This window comes from Poecilia reticulata, chromosome 18 (assembly GCF_904066995.2).
Source record: "Poecilia reticulata chromosome 18, P_reticulata-male-v2, whole genome shotgun sequence".
NCBI classification, from domain to species: domain Eukaryota; kingdom Metazoa; phylum Chordata; class Actinopteri; order Cyprinodontiformes; family Poeciliidae; genus Poecilia; species Poecilia reticulata.
In genome coordinates, this window is record NC_088847.1 from 16,436,611 (window position 1) to 16,459,789 (window position 23,179).

A 23,179-nucleotide genomic window follows, 5' to 3' on the forward strand; every position below is an offset into this window, starting at 1 on the left:
TTTCTGAATATCATCTCATGGACACTGAACTAAATGCGTCTTTCTGACCGAGAGCTGACAGCGTGTTGAAGAGTTATGGACACCTTGGTTAGGAAGCTCTGGTTTGACAGGTAATTTGACAGGTAACAATATTTCGGGTCGGACCAGAATTATTTGCCTGATGGTGGTTCGGGCTTCTAATGAGTTTACATTTAATGAGTTTGCAGCACACAGAGAAAACCTAAAGAGAATGTGATCTACTTATTGTAGTTTAAGTAGAGGAATAACAGCTGACTGTTGAGAGAGGAAAGAATTTAAAGTGCAGATCCGTTAGGCAGAAACAAGCGCAGAGCGCTGGGCAATAAATGCGCGTAAATGCTCCACCGTTACGCTCCAACTAATCACACATGAGATGACAAACGCCAAATATACAATATATAGTTACACTGCTTAGTTAATGGTGTTTTAAAAACAAAACCAGTAAAAACTAGTTAATATGTCAGATTCCCTCCTCAGCCTCGTCTTGAAAAGAACAGAGAGCAGTCCGCTGGTTTCTGTCCAGTCTGTGGTCAGCTGACCACTTGGTGCGCAGACAGTTTCAACTTTACGCACAAAGAACATCGTGGAGCTCATTATTAATCATACTAAGAACAATATCAGTCAGAGAATCATCTCTGATCTGGACGCTTTAACGGACCAGAGACTTTGGAGCTTCTAGCTCAGCTGATCCGCTTCTGCGGAGTTTTTCTCCCGCTGAGGGATCAGGAAACGATCAGAGTTCTGTCGTCTTCTAATCACGTCATTTCGTGAATTGTTACCTGATTTCAAAAACGTTCTAACAGAGAAATAATAAATGTTTCGTTTGATGACTACAAATTGGAAATAAAATTATTTTTTTCTTTGACGGACAACGAAAAAACTCTAGCGCCACCTCTCCTCCAAACTACGAACATCGTCGGCCCCTCTTCGGTTTTTTCTTTTTTTTGCGGAGGATCAATAAATAACTTATTGGTGTTTTACAACCACCAGGTATGAAGTGCTTTAGCCTTTGAGTCGCACCACAGCGCAGCACAACTGAAACACCCAGGACAAGAATTTCAGCTTGTTTTTATGAGTACAAAGGAGGCTGGCATCGCGCCTGATCTAAATCTATTTATTTATGTCATCACATGGACTTATATAAAGTTTTATACATTTTCTTTTGATATATTTATTATTGTTTTTCTTCTTTAGATATTAGGTTGACTTAGAATGATTCCAAATAATGTACAGGAATAACCTGGTGCTGTTACATGTCAATCATCTGGGGGGGCCACTGGGGGGGCCAATCAGATGACAGGGGGGGCACTGGCCCCCCTGGCCCCCCCTCTGGCTCCGCCACTGGCACAGAGTATCCCAGTCAAAGTGTGACGCCTGTTGGTGGAGCTGTATCAAATCTGATTAGATCGCACCTGCTTGCAGTGCTCAGCCTTAACGTTATGACTGCCCTGAATAGAGAACTGATGATGCATCGAGCTCAGTGCGAGACAATATGGGATGTTAGTTTCACAGGAATAGGATTAGATTAGATCAGGGGTCTGCAACCTGCGGCTCCAGAGCTGCAAGTGCCTCTTTGGACCTTCCACTATAACTCTTAATTACTTTGGCTAAAACTTATATAGAACAAACTAATGTTTTTTTTTTATATAGATAAATATGAAGTTTCTATCTGTCCACCTGTCTGTCTGTCTAAAATAATACATGCAGTATATCAGTTTTTCATTGATTTTGCTTCTTTAATTTGTGATTTTTTTTGCAGAGTTGCAGAGCCATAGATTAAATTAAAGTGTCACAAATCCCAAACAGTGATTTAAATATCAAAGTAGTGTAGACTATTCTACTTTTCTATGCTTAAAGTAAAATTTGTTTGGCCATAAATCCAGGAATGGTTTCCTGAAGTTCAAATTGGTTTTATAATATGTCTGCTCAATGTAGAAGCCATACAATTCAGGTTTGATTAGTGTGTTAGACTCCAAGCTCTTTAAAACGGTGGCCTGGCTCTTTAGTAACACAGATTTGAAGCCCCTGTTAGCCAGTGACTATTCTGACAGGGCTTAAAAAGCATTTATCCTGTTTGTCACTCTTTCCCTTTTTCCTTTTCTATTGTTTTCTTCTGAACTTGCTAAAGTAAAGTGTCCCCACAGCATGACGGTGCCACCACTGTTGAAATGTAGTCTTCAGAGAAGATTACACAGGCTAATCTGCCTTTAATCTTCACAATTTCATCCTGACTTGTCTGTTCTGCTCTCCAACAAACCTCCAAGACCTTCACAGAACAGCTGGACTTATACTGAGGATGAACTGCACACAGTACTCTGAAGGCAATTGGTGGCACTGATTTTATTTGGGGGCGTCAAAGTAACAGAGGCTGAATATTGCTGAATACAGCTTTTCAATATTCTGAAAAGCTGTATTTTCCTTCTGCTTTGCAATTAAAAACTATTTTGTTTTCGTCCGTCACATACAATCCCAATAAAATAAACTGAGGTTTGTGGTTGTAACAGTAAAACATAAATGTTTTCATGTTAAGAAGTACAAGGCACTCCAAATACACACTGTAAGGTATAATCTTCTTCTTTTGGAGTCAAGACTGCTTTAATAATACCTGATTAATTGCAGCAAGTTTGTTCTTGTAGGGGTTTAGGAAATTCTCCAGTGGAGTCATTGGGAAAGATAAGAGGGGTTAACCTAATACTCTGTCTTCCAAAAAGATTTGCGCATGTTTTGCTTTGGGGTGTTGTTTGAGATGGATATGACGTCTTCAGGTATGTGGGTCAGTAAGCGATACATACATACATGCAGAGTCACTGGATCCATTAAGGGATTGTGTAAAGCTCAGTCTGGCTTCTGACCAGTACTTCTTGTCAATCTTGAACTTAGTTATAGCAATCAGAGTAACACAAGTAAAAGCCCATTTTGTCTGCAGTTTGAGGCGACAAAGTCTTCCAGTTCCGGCTCACTGTTAATTGCTCATGAGAGGATGACTGCATATTTGGCTATCAATCACAACGGACAGATTCCAAGAAAAGTGGAAGTATTGGATGTCTCGGCGAAGCCCTAGCATCGGGTGTTGGCCTATATTTTTTTGTGCCTTCGAGATATATCTAAGATCACCTTGACATTTGTTGCGCTTAATTCCCCCCTTTTTCCTTTCCCTTGACTGCTTGGGCAACGGCCATAAACAAGTCAATCTCCATCCGTCTCAACACGTTGGATTAAATTTATCCTCTTAAGATAGATTGTTATCCCAAGGAGCATGAGTCTCGCTTGATGGGGGAAATTAATTTTACGATGACTGGTTTACTTGATCAGGGTTGGGGAGGGGAGGTAATGGGCTATAAATACATCAACTATGAGATGTTGGGAGCTGAAAGCAAAAATTCCTGTTTTTTTTTTTTATTCCGATAAGTTGCCCCTCTTCTTATTACATATGGCGTTGTCTTTGGGTCACAGAGTTGAGAGTAATGACTTGACTGACAGTCATTTGTAAAGTGCCAGGAACTTGTCAAGGGTGAGAAGGCGTGCACCCCAGGCTATAGGAAGATTGACAGCGAAACATATTGTATTTTTCTCTTCTGCCAGTTTGAAATAAAAAGTGGCGTTGTCCGTTTTGGTCCAGAATTATAATAGGACCGCATTGTTACGTCTGCAGTTCAACTTGTGAAGAAAGAAAGAAAAAGAAATGCAGAGTACCAGTCCTCACTCAGACCCATACAGCAGTTGTTGGTTTGACTTACAAAAGAAAGCGACCTCCAGTCTATTGAGCAACAAAATCCAGTCTGAGCCTGTGATAGCCTTTACTGTAGATTCAGCTGACTAGCATTACGGAGTACCTCTTTAAGCAGACTAAAGGTGAAGCACTTTGCTTAAAGCTACGGAGATTATTCACAGGAGCCAGGCTTTCTTTCAATCTCATAAAGTGCTTTTGATTTCAGTTTGAGTTTTCTGATGGTCTTTCAAAGTTTTCCTCTGGCTGCTTTTCATACCAGATATATCTACCTGTTTTCAAACTTTATTCATGAACCTGTGATGTATAAGTTATTTATACATGGTGGTTCTGTTTCAACACATACTATTAAGCTTAGTAGTAAAACAATTTTAAAAAAAATGATCTTTGTGACCTTTGTTCCATTTATATTTGTTGAATCTTCAAAAATGCCAAAGGAAAAGAAAACATTTGACAGATGGAAATGAGTATTTTAGCAACAGAAAGGTGATTTCTGAAGCTGAAAACCAAAGGAAGAAATGACCACTTATGCAAATGTTGAAGGTTTTTTTTTTCTTTTTGAAGAAAACTTATGCTTTAACATTTTATTAGGACACAAGACATAGAAATGAATCAAAATTTACACTCCGTTCTGATTTTGGTAAAAAACTAATTTTTTAAGTGTTAATAATACTGCCTGACCTCATTACTCAAAATGACATTTAAATAATCTGTCAGCCAATTACCTTCATTGTTTTTTTCTCTCTTTTGAAAAATAACCTGGAAAAAAAAGGGAAAAGAAATTAACATAGTTTCAAAGAAGTGTGAAAATATTGCAGTAATTAGGTCTGTGAAGTCAGAATAACCTCCAAAGATTGGGTGTGTGGGCAGGTGCACAGAGCATCAAAAGATTTGCCTACATTATTCATCCAAAGCAAATGCATATTGATAACCTTTGGCATCAGTTGCTACATTTGAATCATATTTACATAGTGATTGTCAGTCAGGGATACACTTTGCATGACCTCCATGTGTGTTTAGATGTAAACATGCAGAACAACGAATGGAGAAACACTCCTCCCTTACATTATACCAGCCCAGTATCAGTGTCCTACAGCTTATTAAACACTCCATCCCTCTGTCCCTTCCTCCCTTCATTCATCCACCCATCATCCATCCATTCATCCATATGTCTATCTATCCAGGAGAGAAACCAATATACTCTTCCATTCAAATGCAATCTTTAGATAATTCCCGCACATACCAGAGAGTTTCCAGGCCAGAAGGAACATGTACTGTCCCTCCAGTTAATTTTTGGGTCTCCTGGATGGACCTTTTGTTCTTATCCTCGCTAGACAAAAACTGATGATTCACCTTTGTACCACTGGATACTTTATATTAAAGGATAATTGGTTTATGAACCACATTATTGCATCTAACTCTGAAGTTAGCCAATGCAGACAAGAACCTTAAACTCTTTACCAGCGCTAGCATAAAATAAAATTAAGGCCAGCCACAGTAGCAGTGACTGTAGCCCAGGCTTCCTTCAGATGGCAAATCTCTCTTTAAAGCTCCTTATGGAGAAAGTTGGTTTCAAATGCTTGGGTTAAGGAATCTCGTTCATCTGGTTGTTATCCATACATCTGGTGATCACATAGGACCATTTTTGTAAATCTCTTCAAAAATTGACAAAAACATAGTCAACTTTGACTATGTTGTGAACTTACTCTCTCCCACTTCTGTCTGTCTCTCCTACAGGTAAAGGGCAATAGTTCACAAAACAGTAATTCCATTAAGTATCTTCATTGTTCATTGTCGCAAAACCAAATATTTCTCCTGAACTTGTGGAGACTATCAAGTTCTACCCTCAGGAAATGGAGCTTGTGTAATTTGCAGTCATAAATCCCCTTCAGAGTTACCCAGTCAGATACCTGACATAACTTACTCTGTGTAAGAAAAAGGTCTCTTGTCTTCAGAAGTCTCTCAAAGTTCCTTTTTTTGTGAGATTCTAGATCTTTGTGTCTTCGGGGCTGGGTTGTTCATCAAGGGGTTTGAGCTGCTGCCATAAAACCACAATTGGTCATAGGAATCTGTCTCCCGGGGCCAACGTTGTTATTTTCCCCCCACTAACACATCAGAGAGACCATGCTTTTTCCTGTGTTATCAAGAGCTCCGTCATCCCGAGTGTTGCTCAACATTATGTCTGTTTAGAGTTCATGACGTGTATAAATCCCATCTTCGGGACATTGCGTAAAATGTTTACCCATTACAAACCGGAATATGAGTTTACGGCTGAACAGGCTGACCTTGGAGTACACAACGCAGAACGGGTTCCCAAAATCTAAAAGCAATGCCATTGACGGAAAAAGTAAAATGGCAGATGAAATGCCTCCTGAACAGACAAGCACGCACATTTACGCTCAGCCTGACAACATAATCAATACCCTGTCCCTGCAGGGGTTTTCAATGTGCCTGTCGCTTTTACTGATGGGTTTATGGTGACCTTAATGCAGGAGATGGTGTTTTTAATGGAGTGACACCCATCTGACCATTGGAAGTCTGTTTACCAGCTTCCTCTGCATGAGGGATTTCTGGAAAAAAATAAAGTGTGAACATCTAGCTGATAGACAAATGTATTGTAGGTGTTTTTTTCCCCTGTGTTTATCATTGTTGCCTGACATTGTAATGGTTTGGTGCTTTAATGTGTAAAATCTGAATACTCAGTCTCTATTTGGATATTTCTCTTAATTATCACAGTTTAAAGATCCTCAGAGGATACTGGTGAATCCTGACTGCACTAGCAAACTACCCAGGCTGTCAACTAAAATAACAGACAAACATGAATACAACTGTGCAATAATAATAAAAATAATGCTGTACAACTCTTAACAGCAAACTCTGATAAAAGAAATGTGCAACTGAAAAACAGGAATGTTGTTTGAAATTGAAAAGAAAACCGTGAATAACACCTGGGATGTAAAATTTTATTCAGTTTGTTGGGAGCAGTGAGGGTTATAAAGTTCAGCAACTGCTGGGAGGAGGGATCTGCGATGACGTTCCTTTGTGCAACTAGGACGCAGCTGTCTGTTACTGAAGGTGCTCTCCACTTCATGCATGGGGTGGGAGCCGCTGTCCAGAGTGTTATTGTAGCCAACGTTCTTCTGTTTTCCACCACCTGCACTGGCATCCTAAGACCAGCTTCCCTATCCCTATCAGAAAGGTCTTCAATACCTTCTCTTAGCTGCAGATGTTACCTGTAGGTAAGCTGCTGCTCCAACAAACTTCACCTTAGAAGTTGGCTAACGCTACCTTAGGGTCAGAAATGTCTTCAAGGGCACCATCTGCCATCTAGAAGATTTCAGCTTTCTTAAAGTCTGTCTGGAAGCTTTGCGTAGCTTCTGGTGTTCATGCTTAGAACATCATTTCATTATCTATCCTTACTTTAAACTTATCCACAGACATGACTTGTCTGGTGTGCTCCTTGGTTTTCATGATTTGTTCACTAACAAAAACTTCTCAGGCCTTCATAGAACAACTGGAATTTTACTAAGATTAAAACACAGAAAGAGCCTCTAGTGCTTGACCTTGTAGCCAGTCATTTAGGTCACCACCTGCTGGATGGGAGATGGTACAAACCCTCAAAATAAATGTTTTTTTTATTGTATTTCATTTTTTTTTTTTTTGAAAAAATATATATATTGTAACCACTCTTAGTGGTCACTGGCATCCCTTCTACAAACTATGCCTTTAAAAAATACATAAATAAATGCACAGTGTGGGTAATATTTTATCAGATACTGAAATTATTCACATTACTTACACATGGAACTCATGCTGTCCTCTTTGTCTTTAACACGTGTCTATTTGTCCACACATAGACTATTAGAGTATATTTTTGCCATGCTAGGGAATTTGACAAAGCTTCAAACATTTCTAAACATAAAAAACAACAGAAAACATTATGTATGACTTTGACACAAATTCTAATACAGTATTTATTTGGGTGTTATGTTGCGATACATGAAACAATGAAAAAGGCAGTCCACCATTAAATTATTGCTGAAAGCTGTCCTATGTGGCTAACCCTAAAGTCAGTCATCAGGGTGTTGTCCAATATGTTTTAGGGTGGTGTGTGCAGTGTTAAGAAATTGAGGGGACACCAAACCAATATGTTGCAAGGGACGCCCAAATGTCTCGAACATTTCATTTTCTGTTCCTTTTTTGACTGAAACTTTAACAACCGGCCTATATTTACACATGAAAGCTGCACCAAAACTACATAAAACACTAATGAAAATTATTATAAGAACAAGTACAAAATTTTAGAATGTAATTTTATTTATTTTTTGTTACTCCAAAGCATGGGGGTAGCACTCTTTCGGGTAATGAGAGCTGAAAACAACTGCTTGCCGCACTGTTCGTATTTGTCATAGTTGAAATTTGTGGTTGCAGCGCGATAGAAACGTAAAGGAGTCGAAGGGGTGTGAATACTTTCCAAGACCCCTTCGGTCTGACAATTAGGAGGTCAGACCTGCACAAACACGCAGACACGGAAAGCACGCACGCGCGCACGCACTCCCACGTGGCCACCTCCTCTATTCCATCCAAATCTGATCATGTACAAGTGCACATTCCTGCATAGGAATTCTCTGGGTGCTTGGTGTTGGTGGTGTGGTGTCTCGCGCGGACCGGGACCTCGCGGACTTACGTCACTCCCAGCCCGTCAAACAGTCAAACACACGCGCGCACGTTACAGGCGGACCGAGCGTGGTTCGTGTTCGGGAGAAAGAAAGAAAGAGAGAGAGAGAGAGTGTGAAGGTGGGACAGAGGCTGAGGGAGGCAGGCAGTCGCACCGCGGCTCTCCAAACACAACCACAGTCTCGCCACGTCCAACTCAGCGAAGACCCGACGAGCGACACCCTCCAGCAGAGGGAATAAACCAGAACGTGATTTCCAGCGCTTTGGTCGCGGACGACTCCAGTGGGAAAAAGAGACGGAAAAACGTGGAAAAAACAGCAGGAAGAAAAACCTGAGAGCGGATTCTTTCTTTCTCCTTTTTTTTTTTTTTTTTTTAAACCCTCACCTTTAATTATTCTCCATATGTTTTTATTGGTTTTTACCCGACTCGCGTTGCTGGATGTAAAACAAAAAGAAGAAGAGAACACTCTAAAGAAAAGCCAAGATTCAAAAGAAAAACATTCATAAAACAAGAGCGGAGAACAAGTTTGAAAGTGACCGCAAAATGGTGCTAAGGTAAGGGGACTGTGGGGGACTGCTGCAGTGATTTCAGGTGTGTTGACAGCGCTTTAATCTGTCCATCAGGCTTGCACATGCTGTTTTAGTGATCTTCTTTGTGTCCAGTTTATTTGAAGCCACTTATTTCCTCTTGTAACCACTGTTTCTGTGTAAATGCGCCCATTTTTTTCTATTCACGGGGCATTTTTTAAATTTTTTTTTAATCCCATTTCATATTGGCACGCAACTATTTATCTTTGCATAATGTCATCAAAAATATCTGAAATAGACAAGGGGACGTGTTATTTTTAAAGCTGTCATGCACATACAGTTCATACACCGCATCCTTTTAAAGTTGCACAAGACTCCTCTCTGCATGCGGCTGGATTGTGAAGAATTTTTCAAAGCGAATTCCTGCAACTCTCCAGAGATCCCCACGTCCAAAATAGAGGAGGAAAAAAAAAGAGAGAGAGAGATGGCTTATTATAGAACGCGTTTTATTTTTGTTTTGGCTGAGGAGGGAAGGGGCGGTGGGGGATGTTTAAAGTTAAAGTTGACGCAGAGTCGGTCAGTCACGCAAATGAAGTGCTGTCCTGTCAATCAGGTGAAAGTGGATGGTTTTTTTTTCTCTCCTTTTTTCATCGTTTCCAGTAGAAGCGCAGAGCACCTGTGCTCAGTGCGCCTGTTGAGCCACTAGGGGACTCATTCTTCCCAGACAAAGGAGGATGCAGTAGGAGCTTTTACAAACCCTTAAACTGGATGTTTAAGGCACTAATGTGAGGGGAAAATCCACACAAGATGAGATACAAGACAATTGTTTTTTTTATCCTACGTTGTAAAAGTAATAACTAAGCAAAGGTTCTTGAGCAGAATGCTCAAATATTTCTGTTAAAGATGCATGAATGTGTGTTTTATTTGTTGAACACAAAGAAAATCTAAATTCTTAAAGGGGACTGGGGGAAATTTTTGCTTTTTAATATCCTTCTTCATCATCAATCTTTAAATTTTACTTTATCTTATCTCAGCATATTTTTGATTTGATTTCATTAACGTTATAAAATTTTTATTTTTGTCAGTTTATTTGTGTGCTGCACACACTGATGTATAATTAAAAACAAATTATCCAAGTGTTCCAGTTTGTTTTAGTGTGACCTTTTTATCCGTTTCTCTACAGTGGTTAAAAAAACAACATTTTTAAGTGTTTATTATTATTATTATTATTATCATCCCCCAAATCCTTTTTTATATTGTTTTTTTAGAGGATTATATTCAAAATTTGTTGTTCACACACAGGTGCCTAAAAGCATTTTTTTTTTTATTCTTTCCTACCACATGTTTCAGTTTAGGTTAGTTCATGATTTTTCTAAAACTATTAGTTTCTTATTCAAGTATGTTTCTTTGAGCCTTTGTGGATCAGACCCCAAACAATTAGCAACGGCTGCCCAAATTTTGACACGAGGCAAATTAACGCTGCGCCGTACTTGTTCGATTTCTTATTTTGCTGGTGCAAAAGGAGGAGAGTGCACCGAGGCGGTGCTCAGCCCGAGTCGCTGGAGGAAGGAAGTGGTCCAGTCATCAAAAAGAAGCAGTGGTGCTGACATTTTCATGCAGTCGACCCTTCTTTGCCTTGTGTTGTTTTAGGTGGAGACCTTTAGCTGAACTCAAACAAATGAAGAGAGAAATTAATATTTAATGAAATATGAGAACCAGGTTGTCTGGTTGTCTGGAAGAAGAGTCATGGTAGAGGATCCAAACCTTTAAAACAAAAACAAAACGTACATGTTTGAAAGGAAATGCCCTGTCTGTACGTTTTATACTTGTGATTCCATTGACGCCGCCCTCATCCCCCAGTCCGCTTTGCAACAGCAAATTAGAAGAGAAAACAATTTTTGAGAGTGATAAATCTGTTATTACAATTTAAATAATTGAATAAAAATAACCCTAACAACTAGTAGGTAGTTTAGAAACAGCCATAAAATGTTAAAGTCAAACTTGGTATTAATCTGGAGTCTTTAACCCTGTTGTAGTCGTTGCTTTTGAATGGCACACATTAGCTGTGGTTGACTGGGAAACTGTTTACAGGCCATCTTATTAGAACAGATTATAAAACAATGTTTCCAACTTTAAGTAGGTAATTAAGTAACGGCTCTACTTCTAACTTTGCTAACAAACAAAGCTTCTAAGCTCTGTGGCAGTTGTTGCTAATAACATTTTATTAGCAAGAATCCCAGGTTTAACTAGCTTAGTCTAGTTGAGCCCAATTTACCAGTAAGTTTAGGTCATACTAGCCGTAACCCTGGGGCAATGATCATTTGTGTTAGTACTGAACATCAAATCAGGGAAAAAGTTTATATGTCACATAGTAAAGGTACATTTTAAAAGTTTGGATGCAATTTCAGTTGGTCCAAAAGCCCAATATGCTGCCATGGTGGAACAGACTCACAGTTTCTTTTTTCCTGTTCCACTAATGTTTTATGCTTTAATCAAAGACTGTGAAAGACAAAACTAGCAAACATGATCTTAGTTAGATAACATGTAAATAATTTAGTCGTGTAGGTTTTTGTGTTTGTTTGAAATCTGTTGTCATAGTTGCATATTGTTTTTTTTTTGTTTTTTTTGCTTAGAAATAACCTAATTATATTTCCTTTCAATAAAATGTAGGCAACTTGTTACATTTTATTGGTTGACTTCTGAAAGCTTGTTTTTATTCCCAGTGTCTGGCATGTTTTTTTTTTGTTTTTTTTTACACTTGCGTGCCTCTCAGGAGCAAAGCCGACCTCTCTTTACAACCAAGCGTGCCTGCACCTTACAGCCCCATTGTCTCAGCAGCACAGCCAAGTGGCTCTGACTCACTGGTTTACTTTCAAGTGTAGAGGAGAGAAAATATGAAAAGGAAAAAAAGGCCAGAGAAATTACTTTTTTTGTCCTTTAGAGTGTGTTTGTGAGCACTGCTTTAGGAATTTCAAGGCCCCCCATTACAAGTGTTGGAATGAGAAATCAACACTTACGTTACATAAACGGATACGCAAACACTGAGGCCACAATTATCAGGCGCCGCTGCGTTGGAAGTGGAGGGGATAGAGTGCCAATAGGTCTGTTAGCAATCAACACATCCCCCCCCCCCCAACCCTCCACCCGCACCTCATACCCCCTTCACTGCCTGGCCTCTATAATCCAGTGGGTGTATTCTATTTTATTTTGCACCAGCAGTAGCCCTCAACAGCTTTCTACTGAATGGCAGTCCAAGTCGCTCTTTGGCAGGGTGGGTGGTGGACTGGATGCAGGAGATGAATATGACTGCTAGCTGCTGTATTGAGGGATAAAAAGGCGTGTGTACTAATGAATGAGCTTATGTGGTAAAGTTTCCTCTGGTTAGTAAGATGATGTTTTTTGCCTTGAATTTGCGGTTTGGGCCGGCGGGGCTCCCACCAACTACAAAACCCACCTCACCGGGACCAAACCTGATGCAATGTGACAAATGAAAAAGCAGTTTGATTTCGCACAACACCGAGCTGCGCTGCAGTATAATGAAGTGATCATGACTTTACCCTTGGTTCACTTTGGCACCGGGTCCTGCTGTGTTTTCCCCCATCCTCTGTTCAATCGCTTCACTCATTTATTTACTTGGCAAGCATTTCCTCCCGTAACCTCTAGTACTGCATAACTAGCGTCAAGGGTGGGTTGCTTGATAAAAACCACCGCTACGGGGCATTGGTTTTACACATAGAGGGAACAGTGAGCAGCTCTTTTTTTATTATTGATATTCAAGTTGCCACTGGGCTGGAATAATAAAAAGCCTATTTTCACGCCCAGGCAAAAATAACCTCTACTGTCCATCACCCTGTCGGGGCAAAAAAAAGCTGAGGCGTAAATATTATGGGCCGTGAAAGAAGCAGAAGGTTGCGGCTGAACTTGATCTTCGCCTTGTTTCTTATGTGAAACTTTTGACCTCATTGTTGATGTTTGAATAATATCATTTTAAGAAAACGTCTCGAGCTCTACGTTCAGGTGGTCCTGCAGTCTGAAAGCATGTAGATGAGATTGGAACGCGTTTTATTTTTCAGACCGAGACCAAATATGGAAAAATGGAGAATGAAGTACTTGTAAATTGAGACTCAATTCAGTGTTCCCACTGTTTATCTAATTCAGCCATCTGACCATTTATCTTTCCATCCAACAATAATCAGTGTATACATATATATATATATATATATATATATATCTACCAATCCAATAACCTCTCCAGCCTTAAGTCTCCGGTCGTCCGTCCGTCCATCCATCTATATTTTTTTCCTTAAAAGTTTGTAAAAATGCTCTAAATCTTCACTGCATAACATGCATCAACGTCTGTGAAATCTTCCATCCATACATGTTAAATTATGAAGCCCAAGTGCCAGTCAATTTAGTTTGCCTTAGGGTCTGCCTCCAGGTCTTGTGTAGCCTAGGAAGCAAGCAGAGAGAACCACTTTTTTTGTCCCAGCTGTCCCTTTGGTCACAGATTAGGTTTCAGACCATATGATGGAGTCTAAATTCCTGTAGCCAGTTGTGAAGGCATAAGCAAGAGAGCAAGTATGCTGGTATGGATTTGGATCAGGGTCAGTGACACTGGGTTCTAATCCCTCTATTGACTCCCCACGTTTTTTGGATTGTCCCACAATAGCAACTCTCAGGGTACTGAAAAAGTTTGGTCTTGGCTAAATAAGAAGAATTTTAATTATGTGGATAAAACAATGCAAGAAAGAAGGTGATAGTCCGATCTAATCCCAAAATGGTACTTCCTTTTATGTCCTCTTCATTGTCTCACCTTCCATCATCTTAATTACTTTTTAAAAGGCTGAGGGTAGAATTGGTCGAGGTTCATCCGCATAGCCAGATAAATGAGGAAATAAAAGCAGGGAAAAGAAATGAAAGTGGCGGGTAGCTCTGTGCATTCATGTCGCACAGCTTTATCAAATTATTCCACAATGGCAGCCACACAAGTGATGGAATTTCAATTAAAGTATGACAGTTTTCAGAATTTGTTTCTGCTCGCCAGAGACTACGTGAGAGTTACGTTTCATGGACTGGAAAAGGGACGGGTGGAGTGGGGGGCTTTTGCTAGCTGAAATGCTCGGTGAGGAGAGTCTACTATGTTTTTTTTATTTTCAAATCATCTACCCCATTCTCCATCGACTGTGAACGACTTACTAAAACACTTCTGTTCAGAGGCACTTTGCAGTTAGAGCCTAAGAGGCAGAAGAAAGAAAAAAAAAGCCCCCAAAAAACAGGGGTTGTTATGAAGAAGGTCTTCAAAGAAAGAAGTCAAAAATGGAGGCTTTGGTTGATAGCCCCGTTCCAAGAACAATTACGCTTCCTGCTGTGCAAAATACAAGGCTGCAAGAGATAAGTGCAAGGAAGACAGGCCTGGCCAGGCTGGTGGCTACAAGTAAACAGGGAGTTTTCATACACACATGCACACACACATCAAACTATTACACTATTTAACAACCGTGTATGTATGTGTGAGCTAGCTAGATAGATTGATTTTAATCTTGAAATTGTTTTATTCTGACTGTTTAGCTTTATTGAGCCAATCTGGGCTTCCACTTTATCAATTTGCTTTTAATACAAAATTGAGATTTTCAGACAAAGAAACATCTAGCAAAATAAACTTGGATCAGGTGGTTTCAAAACATGTTTTCAACAGTGAAAACGGGAATCTGTTCCATGAAAATGTATTCGGCAGCAACCATGTACGATTTCTATATTTCTGTTTTTATTTCTTCATTATTTCACAGCCCACTGAGCTGCCAACTGATTAACGGTGTCCTTCGTTAAACTCGTGCCGTAGAAGCTAATATTTAAACATTTAGCGTCACCTTGCGTCGTCCAGGAAGTTTTCTGCTTCACTGCTGCAGATTCATTAATTTGACCTTTTCAAATATCAGTGTGGTAGTGTTAGCTTGTAGCTTTAGCATAGATAGCATGTGGCATCCTTCTGCATTCCTGTCCACCTGCCTAATGGGGAAAGTACCTCTAGACAACTCTGTATGTGGGCTTGAGAGGTTAGCTCATGCTTTTTTCCTGGATGTTCTCACCATCTTGGCAGAGCTCAAAACTTAAATGAAATAGCTTAAATCAATGCATATCATGTGCCATAAGTCACTCAGTCGTCTCTTAAGAATTTTATGTTGTAGATGTGTAAAACTTGCAGACAAATAATCCAGATTACCTCTTGCTCAAATTCAACATGTGAATAGGTTTGTGACCAGTTACATAACGTTTCTCTTTTCTTTTTTTTTCTTTTTTTGTCATTGGGATGCACAGAACCTAGAACGAAATGAGGATTATTTGAAACAAAGCTCAAGATTTGCATTTGGTGTCCATTTTTTTTATTTTCCCCAAACTCGTATTGGGATTGGCAAAGGGGAAAGAATTCTATTACAAAGTGCAGTGACATTGGCTCGTAGCAATTTCACGACTGAGGAATGCATTTAATAGGGGACGGATTTTTCATAATTTGGAAGTGTTTTCCTGAAGTCGCGCCAGAATTGAAGCATGCTGTCCCTTCAAATGTTCAAAGGGAGATGTTTAAATTTAGACGTAAAGTCGGGACTACAGCGTGCGAACCGATTTGGCATCAATCTGGTGTAAATATATTCTAGTCTTTATTCCTCCTGTGTTCTCCCGCCCCTTTGTATAAATCAAAATTAAATTTCCAGATTGCTGCAAGGTTAGGAGTCAATGTTTAAATTCTGCCTAACCCCGGCATTCTCTCTCCACTCAATCAGCAATTATAGCGAGCCGCTTTGAAGAAGCCAGGCGGAACTAAAATGACTTTTCATGTCCGGCATAATGACTGCCATTTGGAAGAAGACATGGGGAGAGAGGGCGAGAAAGACCGAGCTTCAGTGGGAGGGGGCGAAAGAAAAAAAAAAAGGAAAGTATGAAGGGAGGGGAGCAGTTAGAAAGGGGAGAAGTGGGAACAATCGGAGACGAAAATGGCTTAGGTCACCTTTGGTTGTGCCCATGCAGCCCAAACCAAGCCATCTTTCATTGCTCACGTATGAATTTGCCACGTTTGAACTCCTTCCTTTGTTGTCGGTGCCTCGTAGTGCAACTTTCTCCCTCCTCTCACTCAATTCCCTCCCCTCTTATTTGCTGTTTGCTACCATTCGTTTGCCTCCGGGAGCTCAGCTGCACAACTGTGGATTACAGGATGAACGGCACACAGAAAGACGCCATATATTCTCTTTAAGGGTGCCAAAGGCCAGAGATGAGCCCCTTCACCTGGACTGGCATCCGACTATCTTTTACACTTCCCACGCTAATGAGGCCAGACAGTTGGGGCTGAAGTTATAGTGCCGACTGGATGCTGTGCTGGTAATCTATTATTTAGAGTCTCGTGGGGGAGCCTGGTCTCAAGAATTTCATGCATGCGTTTTGCAAAGCAAATGTTTGCCCAGGGGGAACGTGGCTCTGTGTGGGAAAGTAATGAGTGAGTATTAGACATTAATGTGAGCTGCAGCTTTTCTTGTCCCGTCTCTTCCGCCAACCTGTCAAAACCTGCAAAGAAACATTTCATTTTTTTTACACAAGAATAAGCAAGAATTTGCTGATTTAAACACACTAGCAATGCTGACACCTCTAGCCTTTTTGTTATTTATTCTTTTTTTTTCCCTTTTTCATTACGATGTCGGGATATTTTAAGGATGATGACTCAAGATTGTGTTTGGGTCTTCAGACAGAGAAGAATGGGTACATCTGGCACATCCCTTTTCATGTATATTTTAGGAACTATTTCAGAGGGGTTTCTTAGAGTTGCATCACCCTGTTACAGTTAACACTATGCAGATGGGACTTGTTTATATTTAGGCAGGCCAAAAGAATATGCCGTACATGACCCCTTCACACCTCCACAATGTATTTATATCTTTAGATGCGTATATTCCAACACAGAACCATTCATGTAGAGTGGGTATTTACAGATAAATGACCTAATGCTGATCATTAAACACAGAGTTGGGATTCTGGCAACGTTTACAAGTCCCAAGGAGCAATTAACTATATTTGGCCGTGGAGATTCGCAAATCCGCTGGGAGGGAAGATGGCAGCGGTTAAACATAGAGTGTCTGTTTTAGCCAGAGTTGTTGAGCAGACTTAAGTTACGCTAATGTGAAGTTCATGCAGAATCGCTCAAGTCGGCGGATATAGCACCGAGTTACGGGCCGCGCAAAAACGCTTTACATACAAATCCGCATGAAGTCAAAGTTATTCATGTCTCCGTGTACACCAAGGATCGACATCATGATAAATTCAACGTGAAGATTTGGCGGCGGTGGGAAATGATTTATGAAGGAGGTTGAAGCTGCTTGAAGGTCAAGTGTGTAGGTTGTGCTGCTATCTAGTGGTCAAAATCACACTTAAATGGAATAGTAACAGCCTAAAATTAAAGTGATGATAAAATCACTTGAAGATGATGTACAAAAAATGACATTGAGCATATTGGATTACAATGTTTTATGAAAACAGTTGTCGTTTGACTTTATCCATCCAAACTCTGGATGTCCATAGAGATCACTTCTTTATGGCTATTTCAGGTTGCTGACATTGCCTTGCCTTTTTGTATGTAGACCAGAAACGGGTACTGTCCAATTTCAACTTAATCAAAGTTACTGAATCAAATTTAGTTAGCTCATTTCACCAACCCTATCAATTTTTCAAGCACATTTAAACATTGGTAGAAGTTCTTCTGTTTAATGTTTCACAAAGATCCGTTTGTTGCTGTAAAACCAAAAAGATATCTCGACGTCAGATGGATTACTCAAGGTGTCACATTTTTTACATGTATTATGTAGTGTTTTGATTTTGAAACAGAGATTGATTTATCTAGTTTATTTACCATTCTTTTTATCAGACTATCACAAGTTACCAAACTGTAAAAGCTGGTTAATCAGTACAATGGAGAAAACATTGATCTCTCAGGCATCTCATTAAAAGGACTTTAAACCATCAAAGAAAAGTGTTGCAGTTGTTTTTTTTAAGTAGTTTTGAAAACTGGAAAAAATGTAAATTTTAGATTGTAGAATGGCTCAACATGAGAAAAAAAAAGCCTAGTCTAAATATTTACATTTTTACGTGATTCCTTCTTTCATTAATTAAATGAGAGTTCTGAATCTTACAAAACAATAAATATTTTTTGCATTGATTTTATAATTGGATTATGTATCTTGCCTTTTATCCAAAACTTATGTTTTAGTCTAGCTCATTCACGGTTTAGGGGTTTGAGTTGCTGACACAGATTAACCCACACTTACAATAATACAAGGGTGAAAAAAAAAAGCAATCCCTAGACATCCCTAGCTGAGCTTTAAAGAATTCGCCTTTAAGATTATTTAAAGCCTGCATTCAAGCACAGTTAAGAGACTGTCTAAAATAAGACCTTCTGTGACCTCTTGTTGAAACAATTTCCATCAAATTCCTCTTGCGGTCGAGGGGAAGTCGATGTCAGGTGCAGTGCACTGTAATCCTAGATCCCAAGCCTGCCTCAGCCTACCTTGTCTCCGCATGTTTTCTCTCATGTCTGTGTACCCTAAAGAAACATTCCAGGAGTGTTTTAGACCTTCTTGCAACTGGACACCATCACATCATTTTGCATGCTTGGGTCAAACTGTGAGAAAAGGAGAATTTGTACGAGAATAGGAATGCCTTTCTCTGCCCTCCTCCTTTTTGTTGCTTCACTCCCATCTCTCTTGAGTTTAATATTACATGCTTATTAGATTACATCATGAATTCCTGCAATTAAACATGAGCCCAGTTTCCCAGGTTAAGAAAAGGCTTTTAAAAACCTTATTTGATACGAATGAAATGGAAATTGGAAAAAAAAAAAAAGTGCAAGATGGCTGGTACTGAAACTGAGATGAGGATCAGAGAAAGCTTGAAGTAAAAATAAACGTTCTGCAATGTTTTGCCGCTGAAACTGAGATTGATGCAGACTTTGAAACGAGAAATTAACTGCAAACATCCATATTTTGATGGGTTGCCTCTGGCCTATGAGGAAAAGGTGTCATTTACAACACCCTTAATTGTAGAATTATTAAACCAATGAGACAGTTAATGCACTTTTGAAAAATTAATAATATTCGGCTGGATGACATTTTAGCTGCCAAAGCTGGATGTGGCCCTCGAGCTTTAATATTCAAATGAATTTCCCTTTTTGCTGCAGCTGCTTTTTATTCTTGCGACAGTCCTGGAAGAGGGTGTGTGTGTGTGTGTGTGTGTGTCCTCAGTGCTGTGTCACAGTCGATACGAGGGTTCATTTGGTAGCCATGAAAACACATTACAATGTAATCCCTTCTTTTCCATCTTCTCACCCTCCGCCGTTTATTTGGACACCGTCCCGGCCGTCCATTGTGATAATCTACAGACAAAGCTAGCAGCTAGCCTTGTTGTCGTCCTGCTCCTCCGCTTGGACTGCCAGTCTGATAGCACTGCACCAGGGAATTAACCTCTGCTGCTGCTGCTTTCATATTGTCTACAGTTTTTTTATTTTATTTATTTTTTAAACAGCCACTCCAACAGAGCTGGGAGGAGTGGCGGTACTGTAAATGTTGCCAAATTACTGACAGTTTTGCTCCAAGTCCAACTGCTTAAAACAGAAAAACGGGGAAAGCGGAGATAAACAGCTCGCCCTTTTTTTTTTTTTTGCTTGTGGCTGCCTCCGGAGCAACCTTTACAGAAATAAAAGGGCATGACTTTTTTTTTAAGACAAGTTAGCTGACTCCAAAGTGGGAAGTTAAATAACAGAGAGTGTAGTTCATTGAACGGGACATTACCACACTGTCAGTGTGTGACCTTTCCCATTTGTTCTGACAGGACAGGGCTTCACTCTGTCAGAATGGTCCATGTCGTTTCAGAAGAGATTCTCCCTCCCTTCATATCCGCTTCCGTGTGTTTTTTTTTTATTTCTCTCTCTCCCTTCGTTCTCATATCTACCATCTGCAGTGACTGCATGACGCCCCAGCTTTTGTGTCATCCGTGAAAACGCTCACGCGCACACTGGCCGGGGAATAACAGGAGGGAGAGAGAAAGAAGAGAGGGAGGCAGAAGAGTTTATCTTCATTCTTTAACTGTGCCTCGGACGTCATTAACTCAACATTCAAAGAAATCTCATTGCTTTCTCTTGGGGAGGCTAAAAAGTGTTGGTAGTTATTTTCACGTTGCTGCATTTGCATGAATGTTTAAGTCAGACTGTTTAAAGTTTTCTTTGTAGTACTGAATGACTTCTACTTAAAGTATTTATATGCAGTTTTATAGGTTTAATGATCATTTATTGTTAAGAGCTAAACGATTTGCCAACAGCACAATTTAAGAACATTATTCTTGTAATCTAAGAAATTACATTTCTAGCACTTTCTTGCACAATTTGATATAATAAAGCTGTACAGGTTATTATTAGATATGTGCTGTTCAATTATTGCTCTGACTGTAGATTTAAGCAAGCTTAGGCAAGTGGCTATTATGATCTCATTTAAGAAGATCAACGTACATCTGCTTTACTTGTTGAGTTGCAAGTTTTGTTCAGCCTGTTTTGAAGAGTGTCTTACATAAGTTAAACGTGAAATATCATCCCATATCATAACTGCTGGAAAACAAGAATTTATATATTATTAAAAGTTGGAAAAAAAGCAAGTTTGAGAAATCAATTTGCTCCTCAGAAACTCAAGACTCCAATAGTTTTAGAATCAGTCGTGTGAATACAGAATTGAATACAGAATATCTGGATTGATTGCAGCCATTGTGGCTGTATAATTTTAAAATATATGAGTGAATGATTTTGCCCCCTTTTTACAAGATCATTGTTAGTATCTTCGCTATCTGTGCAATAACAGCTTCCAGGGAAAACCAGGAAATATTTGGCAAATCATGTGCGTGATGACGTGACGGTAATATGAGGATTCAAAATTAAGTTTTTGTAAGCGCAGAGATGTGAGAAACTATTTGAAAAGAATCTGTTTTGGTTTTTTGTTTGTTTTTTCTGCAACGTGTTGAGACATGTTTGGAGTCTTTATTGAGGCTGTGGGAAAGCGAGAAAGAGCAAGACTTTTAGCTGATAACATGACAAGAGTGCTGGAAAGTTGTAGTGTTTGATTCTTTTGAGCTTTCAACCTTTCAACCTCTGTCACTGAGCAGTGATCTTTTTGGAAGTAAAACTTGAAGGGAAAATAGATTTTCTTTAGGCTAACAAAGCTGGCCATGTTAAAACATGCTAAGAATGGTTAAAATGTGCTCTGTCACACACAGTGTTGTGACACTCATGCAGTAATAAAAGGTCAAAATAGTTTCAGTGTCGTTCTTATACCTTCTTATATTGCAGTGTGCATCGCCTCAAAACTGGTTCAGCTATGGATTAAATTACACATATGCTTCAAATACATTTACTTTATAGCAATTTTTATGAGCTCCAATAGTTATGACACCAGTGATTTTGTTGAAAACAATTACCCACTCTCAATAAATGTGGTCAAATTAAAGTTTTTCCATGTGACTTCATGCTGCTGGAATAAAAAAGAAGCCCAAAAGATTTATTTTACACATCCTTACCTGGGGTGGTAATAGCTGTGGAGAGTATGGTAAAACCTGATTTAAAAACCTTCATCTTTTTAGAATATCTTTTTTTTTTAAAAACAAACAAACAAAAAACAAAACACCCTAAATCCCTGAGTTTAGGTGCCACGTCTGTGCAGATAACACTTACTTTTATGACCTATAGACACATTTTTAGTGACACTTTTGGCATTTTACCGAAGGACTGAATTTAATTTCTGACTTCATTAAATCCAACGGTAAAAATCTACAGCATCTCTGCATAAAAGCACAGCAGGAGAGGTGATTATCTTTGTAAATTAGCTCACTCATTTAGGGCTGTGTGGATGCAGATGCCTTCCGTTCAATGGAAGCCTATTATTCCAAACGACTCTCATTAAGCCGCAGTGAAATAAGGCAAGCTGTGGAAGCAGTGAAATAAAATCTTTAGACTGGCTGCGTGGAGAAAAAGGCTCCACCGTCTTCATTAAGAAGCCTGACGTCAGGAGTGAAACGCTGAAAACGACGCGGCGTAGAAAAGGAAAATTGTATGCGGCTGATTTCTGCCTCTTGTGCCCTATAGGTGGTTATTTGCTGTTTGCGCTCGGAGCCGAGGAAACTGACAATGCAGTCTGATCTTAATGAGTGAGTTTAATAAAAAACCCAACACCGAGGAGCATGAGTCACAGCTGATCTGTAATTTCTGTATTTCATTGCAGACCTGCTGTTTAGATGCTTTTTTTCCCTTTCAGTTTTTGTTTGAATGGCATTCATCACAAGCCATTTTCCTGTTCAGTCAAGCTGTGCTGCGCTCGCATTTACACGACATAAAGAGAGCCAGATCACAGTTTCTCATGACAGCAGTTCCCACAGTTAGTCATGAAGCTCCTCTATCCATCCATCTACTGCAGCTATTTACAGTCTGTATGGAGCTAAATTGAAGAACACAGTCTTTTAACATCCCTGCTTCCTGATGACCTTATTATTCCTCGCTCTACCCCTGCAGTTGCTGTTGGAGACTAGATGAGGTCAGTTGCTGGTTTGTTAGAGTGTTCGAAACATTTTTAATTGTTTCTGGTACCTGACTTTATACATGTTAGGTAGCCATCTGCTAAAAGAAAAAGTTTCATCCAGAAAATGAGTCGGTCTGTACCCTCCTTGACAACTGATCAATGGTTGGAAGAAGTTGGCTTGTGACGCCAATAAGTAATATCTACTAACTAGAGTTTGCTCATTGTTGTTTTGGTTTGATCAAAATTGGTGCAAGGTGTTATTTGAAATCTTCATAACAAACATCTAATCCAATACTACCAGGGATTTGAGTATGTTTATGATAATTTATCTCTATAATTGTTCAACATGGCTGTCAAGCAAAACGAACTGATACAAAACAGCTGAAACTGTTTGTCTGCAGATAAGATAAAAAAGCATAAAATCATTAAATGAGGTTATGAATTTGTGATCGGGCAAACTGACCTGCAGCTAAAAAAAAAACAAACAAAAAAAAAACCCGCTAAATTAAACAGTGATTGTATTATGAGGAGGTCAAAGAACTAATAAACACAGTTTTTGTTGTGGATAACGCAATAATTACATATGAGCATAAGTAAAAACAAATAAAAGTCGTTAAAATGTGAAATATCACATAAAATTAAG

At 39.4% G+C, this 23,179-nt stretch overlaps 1 protein-coding gene across 49 annotated transcripts in view; it reads left to right on the top strand.

Annotated features, from left to right (window-relative positions):
- LOC103480676 (protein tyrosine phosphatase receptor type D) overlaps positions 1–23,179 on the top strand; it is a 455,017-nt gene that overhangs the window by 278,789 nt on the left and 153,049 nt on the right. Inside the window, exon 10 of one of the 49 annotated variants that reach the window (XM_008435747.3) lies at positions 22,107–22,168. The exons of 46 other annotated variants lie outside the window; for them this stretch is intronic. The gene's annotated coding sequence lies outside the window, so the exon portion shown is untranslated. Of the gene's footprint in view, positions 1–8,428; positions 8,978–22,106; positions 22,169–23,179 lie in introns of those variants that run through there. 2 more of the 49 variants (XM_081600009.1, XM_081600011.1) reach the window with 2 other exon arrangements.